A 19932-nucleotide genomic window follows, 5' to 3' on the forward strand; every position below is an offset into this window, starting at 1 on the left:
TCATAACTTTGGCTTCATTTTCTTTATGTTCTTCATTATTTTCAGTCAGGGGCAATAGCTCTATGACCTTGCCATTCTTTGTGATTGAGTAGGTATTCCTAAAACCATCATGGTGTGCTTTGAGGTCATACTACCATGGCCTTCCAAATAAGGGGTGACAAGCATCCATGTTAACAACATCAAACAAAATCTTGTCCTTATATGTGCCTATTTGGAATTCCACCCATGACTACTCCTCTACAAGTGTTTGTTGCCCCTTTGTGAGCCAAGACACCTTATAGGGGTATGGATGGGGTATCCTCCTCAATTTCAACTTCTCTACAATTTCTATTGACACAAAATTCTCAGTATACCCCGAGTCAATCAAAACTTTATGTACCTTTCCTCCTAATTGGCAAGTGGTATGGAATATAGACTTCCTCTGAGGTGGCTCCATAGGTGTTGGTACCTTCAAGAGGGTTCTTCTCAACATCAATGTCTCTCCTATCTCTGGATAACTATATGAATCAGGTTTACTCACACCTTGGTAATTTGATTCTTGGGTTAGGTTGGTTCTCCTTTCTCCTTTGAAACTAGACCCCATCTTCTCTGGGCATCTACTAGAAATGTGTCCCTCTTGGTTGCAGTTAAAACACTTTATTGATCTTGCTCCTCTTCTTGATGATCTACCTCTGAAATTAGGGCTTCTCCCTCTGAAGTTGCCTTTATTGTTACTATCATTCCTTGAGGAGTATTGACTACTCTCTCCTTGGAATTCAAAATTTGATCCTCTGCCTTTTAAGGTTCCCCTTCTTCTAGATTATTTACCCCTTCCTCTACTGCTTTGATCTTGTCTTCTTTTAAGCTTCTACTATTTTGCTCTTGTCTTCTTTTAAGCTTCTACTATTTTGCTCTTGTCTTCTTTTAAGCTTCTACTGCTCTGCTCTAAGAATATGCCTTCTCTTATGCAATTGGACCTCATAGTCCTCAGGAACATATACTCCCTTGATCTCAGCAATCATCTTCTTCCAAGAGGTGATCATTCCTCTTACCTCTTTTACTCTTTCCCCTTGCACAAAATTCCACCATGTCAAGGCTGCTCCCCGCATTTTTGACTTGGCAATATTCACCTTTTGATTGTTAGCAATGTCTTCACATTCAAAGAAGTTGTTCAAGGACTCTATCTAGTCCACCAATCCATCGCCATCCATCTTCCCACTAAAAATACGAAGATATAACTTCTGGTCCATGGTTCTCCTCTCCACATACTTCAAGGCATTGACAAGGTACCTATGCTCTTCAGTAAATTTCTCTTCATACTACCCTTGTGGGTTCTCCTCTTCTTCTCCCACTTCCTTTGAGCCATTAGGTCCTCCTATTTCTAGTCTGCCTTCCAAGTTTTCTATCAACTTTCGAAGCCAATCATTCTCTTCTCCGTTTTCTTGCACCATCCCATCAAGTTCCACATTTGTCACCTTTGGAGGCATTCTCCTAGCCTCACCCTCTAATTCTTCTACTGACATGTACTATTCTCCTTCCCAAAAGAATTCCTTCTATGCTTTGATACCAATTTGATGCAGAGCCCTCACATAGGTGTAGAGTAGGTTCTTTTAGTCCAAGAACAAACCAAGGACTCTAGAAATCACAAATGACTTTAAGGGGTTAAGAAAGATCAATTTGACAAGTCCCACATCATTTCATTCCTAATTTTTTCCTCACAAGGTCACTTCCCTTGAATTCTTCACAAGGACTTCTAGTGATTCTTAAGGACCCTATAGCCCAACAAGGTTAGGTCCTCTCTCCAATTCATTAGTGTTTATATAGGGTTTGGTTTTAAGTCCCCTAGTTTAGGAGGACTCTTTTGAATCACCAATTTAGGTTCCTTTTAATGGTTTGAGAGAATTCCTGTAGGAAGGCCTATTTGGATACCATTTAATGAGTTACAAAACATATCCAAAGGGTTCTATCATTTCAGGAATAGAAGGGTCCAAACCCTATCTTGGTTAGGTGACCTAATAGCCCCAATTAGGCCTATTTACAAAGGAAAGGGTAGCCGCAAGCTGTTTCTTTCGAAACAAACACAAGGGATACTCTTATGATATGGTAAAACAACCAATCCCTAAGTTTTAGATAGTGATCAAACCCCTAGCACCTGATGTGGAACCTATTTGTTTGAACTTGCATGGTGGCCACATGGAGTTGCCCACCTTAATGCATCAAACCCTTGCCTCCAACCGGTCCTAACCTACAAAGGGATACCAAAATATTAAAATAAATTGGCCACACTTGCATCTCCTCTAGAGCCATGGATTACCAAGGAAGGATCAGCAAGATTAGGCCATTTCTTTGTAAAACGCTAGGTAAAACTATCAAATCTAGACCACTTCCAGAAAATTACCAGTTTCTCCCTTGTCTTGGCAAATTAAGTCCTCAAAATTGATGCATATGAAAGGTGATTGGTAACTCTACCATATTACATTGGTTATATATTTCCAAGATGTTCATACAATACGGTACACCATTCAGAACAACAAAATTACAAGGAATTCACAGAATTTTATTGCTTCAATGATGCCAAAATGTTTACAAAACTCTTCAACCCCCTCAATGATGATTGGAATTTAAATTTTATTCCTTCCTCAATGGTTATCAACCACCTTCTGAATTTAGGTGACCATTGGGAAGAAGTTGTCATGAAAAGTTGTCATGATTGCATTAGCAACTTAGACTCATGCTGAGCCCACAAACTTAGAGTTGTTCAAACACGTATTAGACCTTCCTAAGACACCTAAAAAAACCTATAAAATACTCAACTAAATACCCATAGGCCCATATGCCCATGGTGTCTTATCAACTTGCCAAATCCATGTCATTGGGTAACAGAGAGGGGTTTATTACAAAGATCAAACAAACTAAACTATCTTATTGCATAGATTGAGAGATCACATTCTTATGCATGTGTAACCTTTAGGTCTTCATTTTCTTGGTTCCACTTTTCTCAATCATGAGGTACCTCTGCACCACCATCTTCTATAAGCTTACCTTTTCCTTTTGGATCAACATTGTTCCTTCTTGCAGCACCAATCTTCATCCTCATACTTTCACCAATTGCATTTTGATCTATCTTCCTTCTTGGAGCATTTCTAACAATGAAAGTTTGTACTTTGTCATTTTCACCTATGGAGATAAACTAAATTTCCTTGTGGGAGACATCCTTTCTAGTGGAGCATTCACCAGTAGTATATCCTAATCCTTCGATATCCTTGGAGTGTTTTTGTTTGTTCAGCATTTTATCCAAGGCTTCAAAACTACCTTCTTACCGGATCCTCACCTTGAGCTCATCTTGACATTTCTCAAGGCCTTTCCTGATATTCCCCATTTCTCCTATTTTTCTTTTAATACTCTTGGTCCTTGGCCTCTAGCTCTTATAATAAATATTTACACCTGCACTTCTTGATATGCAAATCATATTCCGATTCTACACTCACACTTTTTGCATCATCCACTTGTGCTTTCAGATTTGCAATGGTTGACTCTGACTCTTAGAGGCTTTTGATCAATCAGTTTTGTTCCACAATAGAAACATTCTTGAACATCTTGTATTCTTTTCCTACTCTTCTATGCTCCTCGAGTGCACATACTAGCTCCCCTTCAAGATCAAATTGAGCTTCAACTTCCTCTTCATCTTCACCATCACTACCAAACACATCTTGCTTGTAGGATTGATCTCTAATATCACTTTCTGATGTGTGCATCTCACTTTTTGTCTCTTGAGCCATGAAGAGATAAGGTTCCTCTTTATCATTTCTCTATCAAATGAATAATCTACCTTTATCATCTGCACATGTGTTTATTTCATTGATCTTATTGCTTTCACAAACCAGTTTTGTAGTGTTAGGTTCATTACCATAGAGCTTCTTCAATCTGTCCCATAGGCTTTTTGCAAACTTGCACCTATCTACCTTTGAATAAACATCTTTGGAAATCCCACTAAGTATAGCTTTCATGGCATCAACATTGTACATAGATCTTCTTTCAGCTTCACGACCAGTGGGAGGACTAGGTGGACTAGAATAACCATTTACAACCAACATCTAGACATCATACTGTAAAGAGGACATGTAGACTTCCATCCTACAAATCCAAGTGGAAAAGTTTGACCCATCAAACACCAAAGTATGGATTGATTGAAATTTAACCATTGTGTTCTCCAAAACTGGAATCTACCCAAGATAGAAAAACCTTATCTAACTAGGAACCTAAGCTCTAATACCAAGTGTAGAACACAAGATGCCACTAAGAGGGGGGGATGAATCAGTGGTTTCCAATCTTAGACCTTTTAAACCTAAATGTGAATACCTATTACCATATAAAAGGCCAAGAGGACATACTGATGAGACATGCAAGAGATAAATATGCAATCACACATAAGGATACATCACATAACACCGGATATACGAGGAAAACCCAATGTGGGGAAAACCTCATTGAGAAAACCTATTGGAATCTACTACTCCAATCTAGCCTAACAATAAAAAAAGTGAATTACAAAGTTTTTGGCACCAGCCCAAGGAGCACCAACCCCTACTAATTTAGGGCACCAACCCAAGGAGCACCAATCCTTAGTGATTTAGGGCACCAACCCAAGTAGAACCTACCCCTACTGATTTATGGAACCAACCCAAGGAGCACCGACCCCTACAGATTTAGGGTACCAACCCAAGGAGCACCAACCTCTAACTGTTTATAGGAACCAACCCAAAGGAGCACCAACCCCTACACCAAGCACCAACTCAATGATTATAATAAAAATAAACAATACAATAGTAATAGCCCAGTTACAAATGAGTTTTCTAACCTCTCACAATCAAATAACTCTACCGGTCTAACCCTTCTCAATAGATCGTACTCGACTCTGTTTGTTGTTGGTTCTCTAACTCTTCCTCAACTCAGCCTTAACCTTATTTGTTCTATTCTCACACTCTCTCTGCTCTCCTTTGCTCACTGCAACTTCCTTTCTAGTTAAAACTCTACTGGTTAGTTGAAGTATCAGACCACACACCTGGTTACTAGTTCTTAGTCCTCTCTGTCTGATTCCCTTTCTTCTCTACTTCTATGTTTTTAGATCTTCCTCTGATACTCCCACTACAACAACCTCTACTACCTTCCTGCCAGTTCTAGCAATACCACTTCACCCGATTGTTGCACTCTTTTCAGCTTAACAGTTACTCTAACCTTATTGGTTAAACCCTCTTACCGGTTCTCTCAAGAACTCAGTCACTATGATCTTCTGTAGGTTACACTTTGATTGATTAACTCTTTGTTGCACTCTCACACTCTAATCTTCAATATCTGACACCTCGTCATTTGGCAACATCAATCATCTTCAATCTTCTACCTGCCTATATGTCCATTAGTCATCCCAACAAAAAATAACTTCAAACTTGGTGCGCTAGGGTTTTCTCCACCAACTCCATCCATATCAAATTGGATCTGATCTCATCTTAGAGATTCACAACCTGCAACAAATCAGATGACACCGCCATATATCTATTCTTCCAATATATGTTTTCTATACTTAGCAAACTACAACCTGTTTGTCGGCTTATTTTTCATCAATCACCATGCTCTGCACCTAGACACCTTACATCAATCATGATGTCAAGGAATAAAATCCTTGTCAATTGACCTGTCTTGAGCTGCAACCCTCTGCCATCGACCCATGATATTCGGGGTCTTCATTTAAAGTTGATTGATTCTACAACTACCTAATTGAAGCACTCTTCACTGGTCTCTGCATGCTTGTTGTCATGCTTGTGAAGTGTGATAGCTGTAGCTACAACACAAAACACTCAATAGATCATTACACGAATGGTTAGTAAAATTAGAACAAATAAAGATAAAACCATGGCTAATTGATCTACCACCTCCTAATAAATGCAAGTGTAGATTTGCTCTCAGATTTAGAAGAGGAAATTCTAGTGACTTGACAACACCTAGATGGAGGATTTAAGATGATAATGATGCATTTAAGCTAGAAAAGAGAATGAATAAGCTACATGATTCAACAATTATGCTAGAAAATAAGATAGATCTAAGAATGCAATTGCCTATAATAACAATGCTCAAATGATATGCTAAGAGATATTATTGTAGATTAGGAAATTGAAAATCATCAAAACAATAGCAATTAGGACAACCACAAAACCTAAAGCTACTATGAAAGCAATCCTAAATCCAATCAATGAAGACATAAAGACAAGATATTCAAATCAAATGAAATCAAAGCAAACTGACGCATATATCTCCTTCATGTGGCTCCATTGTTCTTCTTTCACCTTCAAATTTGATGTGGATCTCACCTGCAAGTGCAAAATGCAAGTGGAAATCAAGTTGTTGGGAGATGAAATTCACAGCATAAGGTTACTCGAAAATATGATTGATTCCCCCCTTTTCATTGAAGAAAATCATCCAATTTATAGACAAAGTGGAGAGAGGACAAGATTAGCATGAAGAGATTTGGAAGGAAATTCAAATCAAGAATGGCAAAATTATGACAAATGTGTGATGCTTTCTATGCAAGGTGTATGACAAATTATGCACAAATTATGACAAGTTGCTATGCAAGATGTATGACAAATTATGACAAGATTGAAATCCCATTCCTGTGACAAAAGGGAAGAGAGAAAATAGCCTCCATTATTGCAACAAATGAAAGCATAAACATAGGAGAAAATGAGGGAATGAAATTCAGGGAAATATTAGAAAAATTAAAGAAAATAGGAGAAATAGAAATTAGGAATTAGGAGAAATTAGCAAATTAAAAAATTGAGGAAAAAGATGAAATAGAAATTAGGTGAATTAATTAATAGGTTTTCATCCATTAATTAATTCATGAAAGAGACCTAGGACTAAATAAATAGATTTATTTAACCCACAAAGAAGAAGAAAAGGATTAAATGAACAAATCATAAAACCTTAGAAATAAGAGGACAAGGAATTAGGTCAAGACAACAAGAAATTAATGTAGGTTCGATCATGATTCTAATTGACAAAGGACCAATGTTGATAAATGATTGAGATTGGTTGACAAAAATCAATGACAAATTGACCAAGATTGACAAGGAGATCAAATTGATAGGTGCCAATTGACAAGGAACAATGACTAATAGATCCAAATTGACATGATTGAAAAGGACAAGGATCGATGACGAATCGATCGCAAAATGACAAGATTGACAAGGACAAGGATCGATGACAAATCGATCGCAAAATGATGAGATTGACAAGTTGACAATTGCAAATGATTGAAAGATTGACAAGAGGACAAAACCCTAATTCTATCATTGATTAGGATTGACAATGTCCAAAATGATGATAAATGAGCATGCACCATGATGCAACAGGATGAGATCGACAACAATCATGACTGAAGATTGCTATCAACAAGACCTAATTTGAAAGCGATAAAAATGAGGAATGCAGAAGAAGGACTCGATGCTCGCAAATGATAAAGACCAAGTGCGCAACATAGAAGAAATGTTAATGCGATGCAAGAACCCTAAAATAAGGCAATGCGCAAATGTTAAAGTATGACTCCACAAGCATTGACCATTTTTAGACGTCTACAATTATGCCTATAGTAACAATGCATAAGATGAAAATGAGATGGGATGATTATTACTCTAAAATGGGGTCTATTTATAGTATTTCCAAGGCTAGGGGTGAGGTGACAGGAATCAATGGTCAAGATTGAGTCTGAAGATATCAATGGTGAAATTGGAGGAGGTTGGAAAAGAGGTTGGATGAAAGGGAACATTTGCCATCTCTATGGTGACAAGTGTAAAGAAGCTTCCAAGAGAGGGTGGATGAAAGGGAACATTTGTCATCTCTATGGTGACAAGTGTCAAAAGGCTTCCAAGAGAGGGGACATGTGGCCCAAGAATGCCATGTGTCTCAAGGGGAGAGTATCCACACCATAGGAGGCTAGGATAAGGAGGTTAGGATGTGCAAGATAAGGTAGGTTTAATTAAACCCAGGCTTAGATGGAATGGGTTAGGTTTAGAAGTGGTTAGGTTAGGTGGTTAGAATTTAGGAGGCATGTGGGTAATTTGAATTTAAAAATTCAAATAATAGGAAAAGACTAATTAATTCTCAACAACTCATAAATTGATTTTTTTCAACTAATTAGAAGATTAGAAGAAATGATTTCAAATGGGGAGGGATTAATTAATTTGAATTAACTAATCAAAGAGGACTATTGAAATGAACCTATTAAATAAATCCTTAGATTTATTAATAAGTAGATGAAAAGGGAGAATTTAATCAGATTGCTAATGAATTTAATTAAATTGGGGAGGGGGATTAATTAAATAATTGCTTATTCAATTAATTATCTTCAGACCATTTTTAGGTGTATACATTTTTCCCCTCTTTGAAGCAAGATGTGATGACGTGTTGATTCAAAGAATAATCTCATTTTTATGATGATATTGGTTCGATAGGATGCCCTAGATATTGATTGATAAATTGCAATACGATGATGCCCCCTCAGGAGATCAATTGAGATAATTGATCTTTGGAGTTTTTGGATCTTTGTGATATTGATTTCTCGATAGATTATGATTTGATTTCTGCAATTGTGGTTGATGTAAGTGTGAGTTCTACAATCATGGTGATGTGGTTCTTGATTATTGATAAAGCTTGATTGGTTACATTTATAAGATCAAGATTCAGTCTGGTTTCAGCAATGATACCTCCTGTATAAGACAAAGATGATCAAAGCATCTAGTTTCAGGAATGATATATCTTGTATAAGACATTATCAGAATGCTTGGTTTCAGGAAAGATACATCCTATATAAGACATGATAGAAGTGATAAGGTTGATTAGATAAAGAATAGACAGTTTGTTGATATCAAGTTCCAGGAAGATTCAGATATGCTGATGTTGGTTCTGTTGAGAGGGATAGCATAAGATTTTCGTTGGGTTGACAATATCTGGAGAGATATGAATCATTAGTCTGATTATGTATACACTTGTGATGATACCTTGGTGATTCCTATGATAGATTTAACCTTGGATAAAAGGAGCATGTGGGATCCCATGCAAGAATGAAATGCTAGCTAAATGCAAATGCCAATGCAAATAAAATGCAAAGCTATGATCGGACCAGTCACTGATTATTGCATTTTTGTCATCATTGAGCTTTTGAAATGTGGGAAGTGAGTGCAAACATCAATGGTATAATTAAACCATGATGACCTGAGCACTACTTTCCTAGCTTTTGATATGGCAAGTTACCACAAGCATCGAGGTATAATTGAACCAAGATGACTTGAGTATTGCTTGCATAAAATAGGCAATATTAATCATTTCAATATGCAAATCCAAAATGTCTTCGATGATACTCCGATGATCATGTCCCGAGACAAATTTGCACATATTAATGATTTAATTTTCAAACAACGGACAAGAAAAATGTCATGTTCCTTCCTTGTTCCTCTAGTCAAAGACTTCCTGGAGTCACTCAAAAATCATGATAGCAAAAATCAAGATTAAAAAAAAGGTGAACAATCATGTTAAAATTATTTTTCAAAAGATATCATCCATTGAAAAGGTGTGTGAATGTGCTTACACTGACTTTGTGATAGTTTGATGGTTGATAATTTGATCTCATGTTCAATGTTGGAGATGTCTCAGTTTGTTGCTTGATAAGAGTTGTCTAATTGTTCTTCTACCTATTTGATTAAGCTCAAAATGATCAAGAAGTTTGCCCCTAGCTAAGTGCAGTATTTTGCCCCAAGCCTAGAAACAAAGTCATTATGATATACTCAATGATCCAAACCATGGTGAGAAGCCACTTGGGATGCCTGTGTATGTAAAAAGGATTCATGATAGATACAAATAGCGCTGATGGAAAATGAATGAATGTAAGTGGAATGATGCATGAACTAATAGATGGAAGAGCTAGCGGACAGATAGTGCCTGTTTGCCAGGTTTTTACCATCTGTTTTTATTGCACTTTTTCTCATATTTGATTTTTGATTTTTTTTTTTTCTGCTTTTTCACTGTTTTTGATTTTTTTACTTTTTCACTTTTTTTTTATTTTTTTGATTTTTCACTATTGTTTTATTTTTTTGTTTTTTCACTTTTTCTGATTTTTCTGATTTTTTTGCTTTTGCAGACATAGAATTTCTTCAGATGCATGCTATTGATGGGTTCATCGAGCTGATCTTTGTCATGTGTTGATAGTTGATATGCTCCTAATCCAAATATTGTTGTGACTACAAATGGACCTAACCAGTTTGGTTCAAACTTTCCTTTCTTTTCTCGATCTGCCTAGTTGCATGGATTTTCCTTTAGTACTAGTTCCCCAACTTGAAAGACTCATGGTTTGACCTTGTGATTATAACTCCAACACATTCTTTGCTGATATACCTTTAAATGATCAATGGCATTTTTTCTTAGTTGATGGATCAATTCTAACTCTTGCAATCTAGATACTCATTGTTCTTCATCTAGGATAAGACCTTTTAGTGATACTCATAGAGAAGGTATCTCTACTTCTATTGGAAGTATTTCTTTTGATCCATAAATAAGAGAGAAAGGTGTGGCATCAGTTGGTGTGTGAATACTAGTATGGTAGGCCCATAGAGAAGGGTTTAATTGAATATGCCAATCTCTTCTAGCATCATTCACTATCTTTTTGAGGATTTTCATAATACTTTTGTTTGATGCTTCTTCTTGCACATTTCCTTGTAGATAGTAGGGTGTGGAGAATTTGTGTTGGATCTTGAATTTCTCACATAGTTCTTGTACATCCCGATTCTTGAATGGTCACCCATTATCAGTGATGATGGTCATTGGTATTCCATAGCGAGAGATGATGTAATTCAAGATAAATGCAGCAATTTATTTTCCAATGATATTTATGAGAGGTACTTCCTCAATCCATTTTGTGAAATATTCTATAGCTACAAGAATGAATTTGTGACCATTAGATGAAGAAGGATTTATTTTTACTACTAGATCAAGACCCCATTGACAAAAAGGCCAAGATGTTGCTAAAGCATGAAGTTCTTGTGTTGGTGCATGTATCAAATTCCAATGGATCTGACTGATAACTCAATGATGAATGAGTAGTACCAAATTGGTACTGAGAGGGGGGGTGAATTAGTACAGGCAAAATACTATCTAAAAATGGTTTGTCAGCAAATACTCCAAGTGACTGGCAAGCAGTGACACTGGTTGAAACAGAGTGCAACCGGTAAGACCCAGAACAACTAAAACAATCATCAACCGGTTACTCACTAAGCTTTCCTCTGAGCTTAATACTATAGTACCATTACACCCTCATGCATGAACATGTAAACTATCATTAGATCTTCACAATAGTTAGTTCAATATTTTTTATAGATAGGCATAAAACACAGAACCATCATATGCTTAACAGGTAATAACAAAGCATCACACATGACACACATATTTTTCACGTGGAAACCCAATTGGGAAAAACCAGGGTGGGGATGAATACCCACAAGCTTCTTTTTGAACTCTTTAGATGTCTGCTCTGTTAAGAGCCTTGTCTAGTTAAAGACATTACAATAGGTTCTGCTAGGAACCAATCCTATTAGGGATCACCCAGTTAAGGGATGGCTATAATACCCAATTAGGGTTACCTTGTTAGAGGATTTCAAGAACGCAATAGCTAAAGGATCTCTAGAGCTCTATAGCTTCCCAAAACTCAATAACTTTGACTTACCCTATTAAAGGATTTGCATCAAGATGGTTAAGGCTACCCTGTTAAGGGATTTCACAACGGTTGAAGTGGTTAAAGATCAATAAAAATTACAATGATCTGGTAACAACACTCAATGCTAATGCAGATCCATTTTGGCTCCTCTTCACCTCCTGCACATTCACTTTGTAGGTTTCTCTCCTTTGGTCTGGCAAGAATCATGTATCACTTCCCTTGGATACACATACAACTTTTGCCAACAACTTTAGAAAGGAACACAACATTGACCTTATAGGAAACAGACAGGTCGGTAGCAAAAACCCTAAACCCTAAACTTGATAGGTTAAGCAATTCAAACAGTTCAATCCTGACCATTGAATCATACTGCATTAAATGCAACAATCTTGAATCGATCTCAAGACATTCTCCATTGTCCATTATCCACCGATTTCATGGCGGCTAATAACCCATCATGCGTTATCACTGTTTGAAAAAATTCATACATTCCCAAGATGGACAGGGATAGTCTTTTTCATGAAAGATCCTTCACGCGCACAGGGCTTATGTGGCAAGATGATTTGTTTTCCGTTATACTACTAACTCATCACACAAAGATCACCGATTGAGTCACACAGGCTTAAGGTACTCCAACCAAAAATCTTGAAGTGGAAACTACCTACCAACTAGTAGTCATACAATGCTTCCATGTGCCAGATCCCATAACTACATGCTGGTTCACCTTGACATGCCGATTCATCCTGAACAAATATACCGCATTTTGGCATATATACCGGTTCAAACATATGTCGGTTCTCTCTTCTCACATATCACATATGCCGGTTCACATCATATCACATATTGACATCAATGACAACATGCAATATCATTATGTCCTCATACCGGTTCACATAATGCCAACAATCTCCCCCTTTGGCATTGATGGTAATATACAAAGATATCTCTCTGCTTCACATTTTCTCCCCCATTTTCTGCAGATATCTTTTCTGATTCACTCCTTCTCCCCCTTTGACAACAATGCCAAAGTGGAGGCACAAGTATTCTTGGTCCATTATACTGCTCCCCCTGAGGAGTAGCATCCTTCAACACATTAATCAACAAAAAATTGACTATGCAATACCTGACTGATGTGGAACAAATACTTTTAGTTCACCTCCTGAAGGAGCAGTACCCCCAATTCACCTCTTAAATGCACAAATGTAGTCTTTGGGAGAGGCTTGATGAATATGTCTGCTAACTGCTCCTTACTAGAAACATGTTCCAATGCAATCTCTTTAATCTGAACCTTTTCCCTCAAGAAATGATACTTAAGCTCAAAATGCTTGGTTCTAGAATGTAAAACTGGATTCTTTGAAATATTGATAGCACTTGTGTTATCACAGATAATAATTACCGATACAGATAGAGGGATTTTGAAGCCATTTAAAACATGCTTCATCTAGATTATCTGAGTGTAGTTCATGAAAGCTGCAACATACTCTGCTTCCGCTGTAGACTGAGAGATACAACTTTGCTTTTTACTCATCCATGAGACCAGTCTACCACCGAGAAAGAATGCACCACCAATTGTGCTTTTCTGTTCATCCACATTACCTGCCCAATTACCATCTATGAATACTTTCATAATGAAATCATTGCCATATGGGTACCACAATCCATAGTCAACTATTCCCTTCAGATACCTAAGAATCTGCTTGACTGCAACCAAGTGGGATTCTCTTGGATTTTTCTGGAACCTTGCAATAATGCCAACTACATGTGCAATATCCGGTCTGCTATGCACTACATAATGCAACTTACCAATCATTGATTGGTTTTCCTTCTCATCAACCAATGCGGAATCATCCTCTTTTGACAATTTGCAACCGGTCACCATCAGTGTACCAACTAGTTTTCTATTATCCATGCCAAAGGTCTTCAACACCTCTTTGACATATTTGGACTAAGTGATAAAGATTCAACCTTTCATTTGCTAGATCTGTAGTCCAATGAAGAGCTTAATCTCCCCTATGAGTGACATTTCAAACTCTTTCTTCATCTCATCAGCAAACTCATGACTCATCTTGTCATCTCCACCAAAGATAATATCATCAACAAAAACCTCACAGATCGGGATCTGATCTCCTTTAGACTTCAAGTAGATATTGCTATCTTCACTTGTTCTCTCAAATCCAATATTCACAAGATGGGAATGTAGGCAATCATACCATGCCCTAGGTGCTTGCTTTAGACCATATAAAGCTTTATGTAGCCTACATACCATGTCACTGTCTTCAGATAGGGCAAACCCATCTGGTTGCTCAATATACACCTCCTCTTCAAGTACACCATTTAGGAATGCAGATTTTACATCCATTTGATATACTTTGAACCCTTTAAAAGTTGCATATGCAAGAAGCATACAAACTCCTTCCAATCTGGCTATAGGAGAAAAGGTTTCTCCATAGTCTTCTCCTTCTTCTTGAGCATATCCTTTACACACCAATCTAGCTTTATTCCTAATCACTTGTGTAGGGGAAAAAGCGAGACTAGGACAATGTACCCTAATCCTAACTTTGGACACACATTATGGAATACGAAAGAGCCTAGAGATATCGCACAATTGGCTACTTCTTTTGGTGAAAGAGAGAGCCACAGGATATCTATTAGGATTTCTATTCCCTTGTTGAAATTGAAAGCTAAAATGATACAAGTTCAAACCCTAACCTCAAAGTGTAAGTATGAACTAGTAACCAATTTGCAGAATTGAGATTAAGCAATGAACAGCTGTAAATATAAGGATAAAATGAGAATGCAGATATGTACCTGGAGTCGAAATCGGACTGAAAATGTTCGGGATGGGGGCGTGGGCGCCACTGTCCTGAAAATTGCACCGGAAACCACTGTTCTGCACCCTGAAACACTGTCTGGAAATTATCGGAAAGCTGTCTGTCCGGAGAACCAGGGCGCCCAGCGCCTCTATCCCAGGGACCAGGGCGCCCAACGCCCCTGTCCTGGTAGGACCAGGGTGCCCAGCGCCCCTGTCCCGGTCTTCTGAGCTGCAATTGCACACAGAGTTCTGTCTTTGTCTCCTCTTTCCGGATCTGTGTCCCGCGGCGTCGTCCGAATCCCGAAACCTGCAATAATATCCAACCCTCAAGGGAGGAGTACAAGCCAATCTTCAGTCGGTAATCTCCTATTGTTCTTCAATGTTTTCCAAGCCCTAATTGGATGAATGAATGAATTTGATAGATGCTTAATAGAATGATGTTGAGTGTTGTTGAAGTCTTCAAAGATCTGCTCTTTCGCTGCATTTGAAGTTCCTGGAAACAAAAATCGGATCCCTTCAAATGAGGAAAGAGAGATTTTATGTATGAAACCCTAGGTCATAAATTCATATTTTGGCCGACCTAGAGATTGAATATCCCACCAATTTCTTGGGGTTAAGCTTTATTTTATGATTGGATCATGCTCCCAAAATTTCGGGAAAAATGTCCGGGACCATGTTGCATGGGTGCCATGGTCCCGACAACTTTTCACCAAATTTTCAGGGCCGTCGGATATGATGATTTTAGAGAGAATCCCAAAGTTACAGGTGATTTCGAGATGTTTAGACCCCAAAACCAAGCCCCCAAGTTCGAAATAGGACTTAATTAGGGTTTTTGATTAAGTGATGTATTGGAGGAATGAAATGCGAAGGACGCGCTTTAGTGAAAGGGCCCAACTTTATGATGTAGAGAATGATGAAATAAGACCTTAGACCTAATTAATTTGATCAATTAAGTGCTTAAGGAGAAAATGCAATGCAGAATGCAAAATGCACTAAGGCGGGTGCTAAACTAGGTGCGAAATTGTACCACCCTAGCGAGTGCGTACAATTTACGATGCTACATTTAGCCCCCACTTTAGTGGTCATATGAGTACTACGTGCATATGCAAGCTAAAGTACAGAAAAGTAAACATTATTTGAAAAGGATATATCCATAAGTCATCGGACGAAGCCCCCAGCGGTATCTGCAGTACACAGTTAGGAACCGCACCCTACAAAACAAATGTTAGATCACAAAATCACCTAATGCTTACTAGGGAAAGTGATGAAATCTATGAGTAGCTATATGCCCCCCCTGTTTCGACTTGCTTATTTAGGGAGGTGAAACAGGGTAGCATGTTTACTTGCGACAAATTGTGTAATAGAGTGTTGATGAGGGGTGTTCACTAAATAGGCTTCATCAGAGCACTTTTTGGAACATCCCGAGAGTAGGAGAAGGAAAATACGATTCCAATGCAACAAACGGCTCGAAAATCGCATCTCCCAAACCTAAGTTATGATAAAATGAATGATAGGGAAAAATTAGGGTTTCGAGAAGTATGAATAAGGAAACAAGAGTATATACTTCGAAAGTGACACTTGTATTCATCACTTTGTCAATTTCAGGATACTATTTAGCAGAGCCCACCTAGCCACCACCATGCCTTCACGACGACCGGAGCATCCCACGAGGATTGAGATCCTGCGCCAGGCCGTGATCGACGATGAGCCACTGGACGAGGTGAGTTGACTAAATGTTTGACTTTTGTTTTCTCGCATGTTTGACTTTTTCGTGATCGAATGCGGACCTTGAACGCCAAACGGGGCCCACCTGGGGTGCCCTGGTCCCTGAGGGGCGCCCTGGTCCCCCCAGGGCGCCATGGTCCCTGACAGGGGCGCCATGGTCCCTGCAGGGTGCCATGGTCCCTGACAGGGCACCATGGTCCCCTCAGGGCGCCATGGTCCCTGACAGGGCGCCATGGTCCCCAATCAGGGTGCCATGGTCCCCAATTAGGGCCTGGCGAGGGTTACAAGGCAAGCATTCAATGTTCAACAGTTTGCATTTGCGATTTCGATGATTGAGTACTGATTTTGGTCATGTTTTCATTTTGCAGGGTCTCCCGTACATGAGAGAGCACACAGCGGGACACATTCTTCGCACTTTGCGAGACCAGATTCCACGGCTGACTCAGTCAGAGAGAGACACCTTATCGATAGTAGGATTGTGGTACATGATTCTTATGCCGGCCATTCGATTTCATCCCGCGATGCTGATGGCACTGATGGAGAGATGGGATCCTGACACCTGTACCTTTCACCTTCCGGTAGGAGAGCTGACAATCACACTCGAGGATGTGTACCGTATACTGCGTCTTCCTATCAGAGGAGCGACAGTCACATATGCGACTGATCGGGTAGCAGAGGATCATCAGAGGGAGCAGATGTACTGCATAGGGAGAGTCATGCCGAGCGAGACGAGAGGTCGTATCATGGTCAGCTGGCTCTTACATCCTATAGGGGAGGTACCACTTCTGAGACGCCTCATGATAGCCATCATAGCACTAGCCGTCTTCCCTAATGGGTGAGGGACACACATGCATGGGGGCCTCACATGGTGTATCAAAGGGATGGAGAGACATAGGAGACTTTATTCATGGGGTCGGAGTATGCTTGCACATCTCTATCACAACCTTGAGGAGTATGTATTCGGACAGGGTTGCAGTTTGATGACATGCACACTTCTGCAAGTGTGGATCTTAGAGCACTTCACATGCACCAGGCCCGTCGGCTATCCACTGAGTATAGCGAGCGAGCGACCTAGGGTGTTCGCTTATCCACTGACCAGTGAGTGGAGATTTGGGGATTTGTTGTATTGGAGAGTGACTATTGATAGACTAACAACCGAGGTGACAGTGTGGAGACCTTACCTACGGATGCACAGATGGGATGGTATGGAGAGATAGTTAGCATGTCTACAGAGGAACCACCTACTGCGGGGGCGATATGCACACATCATAGTCCCTTTCTATTTTGACCGAGTACGGAGGCAATTCGGACTAGAGCAGTGTGTTCCAGCTGATGTGCCCATCTATACTCGACACTCACGGGTCCTTCCCAGACCTAGAGCAGTAGCAAGACCGACGGTGGATGATATCGAGACGACAGACTTAGAGGGATCAGATCAGGATGTAGTTACTGACCATTCTGCAGAGCCTGGAGCACAGCGTAGATATGTTTCATGGTTCATGAGATCATATCCAGGTCCTATCTTTCCACCAGATCATCCGACAGGCTATCCAGGCCCATGGAGACATGGAGACCGAGACGAGGACAAGGGATCCAGGTCAGAGGAGCCAGATGAGGGAAAGGGTCATGAGGAGATGGGAGATCCTGATCCACCTACAGGCGATCAGCCCAGTGACGAGGAGGAGGAGGATGCAGATAGAGAGGAGGACGAGGAGGATGCAGGTGATGATGCGGATGAGGATGAGGAGGAGGACGACGAGGAGGATGATAGAGATGATGAGGAGGAGTCGGATGCAGCTCCCCACCATTCAGGAGATGATACCATAGCTCTGGATCCACCTTTTATTCCCCAACAGGGGGAACAAGAGGCGATATGGAGACCCATCACCAGTACCGTCCAGCCTACGCCCATCATGAATAGAGTATTTGAGCGAGGGGAGCCTAGCGGTTCTCAGTCACAGATGCTACCATATCATGATCCCTACTGGCACGAGGGAGATCCAGGTATAGTAGGTGTATATTGATTGATTAATGCTTTGATGATATAGAATGGTAATAACAAAGATCTATTCTACTGCCACAGCTAATGTGCAGGAATGGCGTTCCTTGATTCAGCAGGCAATGACAGACATCTCCATGACAGCACAGATCCCTAGTTCCTCACAGATTGCCTACAGGCCTCAGGGGAACGCGGGTCAGCATGAGGATTTATTTTTCCCATTCCGATTACAGGTAGATATATGGAGGGAGAGAGAGAGAATCCTATCAGAGGATCTCCGTCAGGCGCGTCAGAGAGAGGGAGTCCTATCGGAGGATCTCCATCAGGCACGGCAGAGAGAGAGAGTCCTATCAGAGGATCTCCATCAAGCGGGGTAGAGAGAGAGAGTCCTATCAGAGGACCTCTAGTAGGTGCGGCGAGATCTAGTAGCGGCCCAGACCGAGGCTACCACCTATCGTGTGATCCTCATGGATAGGGATCGTAGGAGTTCCTCTCAGAGTCACTCATGATCTGTATCGCGCTACACACCCATGGGTCCACCTCCACGGCCAGATCAGGAGGGCGCATCCAGTCGACACTCTCCAGCCACTATCCCTAGGGATAGGAGATGATTGTATGATGTAAGAGAGAGATCACATTTTGGATATACAGTGACCCATGTTTGTACACGATCCACACATATATATATATATACATGCTTCTCGTTTTGTCTCAAATGTGTTATCTTTAATGCCTAAAACAATGTATATTTTGTTTTGATTAAATCTAATACATTTGGTAAATGTACATGTATGTTCAGGATTTAATTTCTATGTGATTGATTTCTCAATGCTCCATGATTAAATTGATACATGTGTGACTTAATTAAAATATTTAATCAAGTACAACATTGATGATAAGGAAAAAAAAAATGCATTAAGTCTAAGAATCATATAACTAATGTGATTTAATTTTGAACTTAAACACAACATGATATGATTCTACTTAACACACATAAAGACACTGTATAATATGCTAGCATTATGAAAATGTAAACCTTTTACAATTTACATTAATGAATTCAAGACAAACTAAGAAGAAATGCTTGTCAGGAACGAAGCAATATAGATCAAACATCATAACATTTAATTCTTTTTTTGCTTTTAATTAAGAAACACTAACATATTATCCAATGTTGAAGAAGATAGATAAGAAGTGAAGAATTTAAGCATAATATCTACGCAAGTGCATAGCATTGATAGGTTCTTTAAGAGGCGTACCATCTACATCCGCTATTTTGTAAGCACCTGATCCATAATCCTCAATGACGATATATGGTCCAAGCCAATTAGGACTAAATTTTCCCTTTTCGGCCAGCAAGGCATTCACATTGCGCTGATTCTCATAAAGGACTAAATCACCTACTGAGAAGGAACGTTGAATAACCTTATCATTATAGCTTTGCTGTAGAGTTTTGTGATACGCTTGAATATGCTCAAGAGCGTTTATACACTGTTCATCAAGCATCTCAAGCTGTTGAAATCATTGTTCTCTATAGGAGTCATCATCTACTATACCTTTAAGAGAAACCCTAAGTGATGGAATTTCTAATTCTAAGGGCATAATAGCGTCAGCACCATAAACAAGATTATAAGGAGTAGTTCCCGTAGCAATTCGTACACT

This window comes from Cryptomeria japonica, chromosome 10, assembly GCF_030272615.1.
Source record: "Cryptomeria japonica chromosome 10, Sugi_1.0, whole genome shotgun sequence".
NCBI classification, from domain to species: Eukaryota; Viridiplantae; Streptophyta; class Pinopsida; order Cupressales; family Cupressaceae; genus Cryptomeria; species Cryptomeria japonica.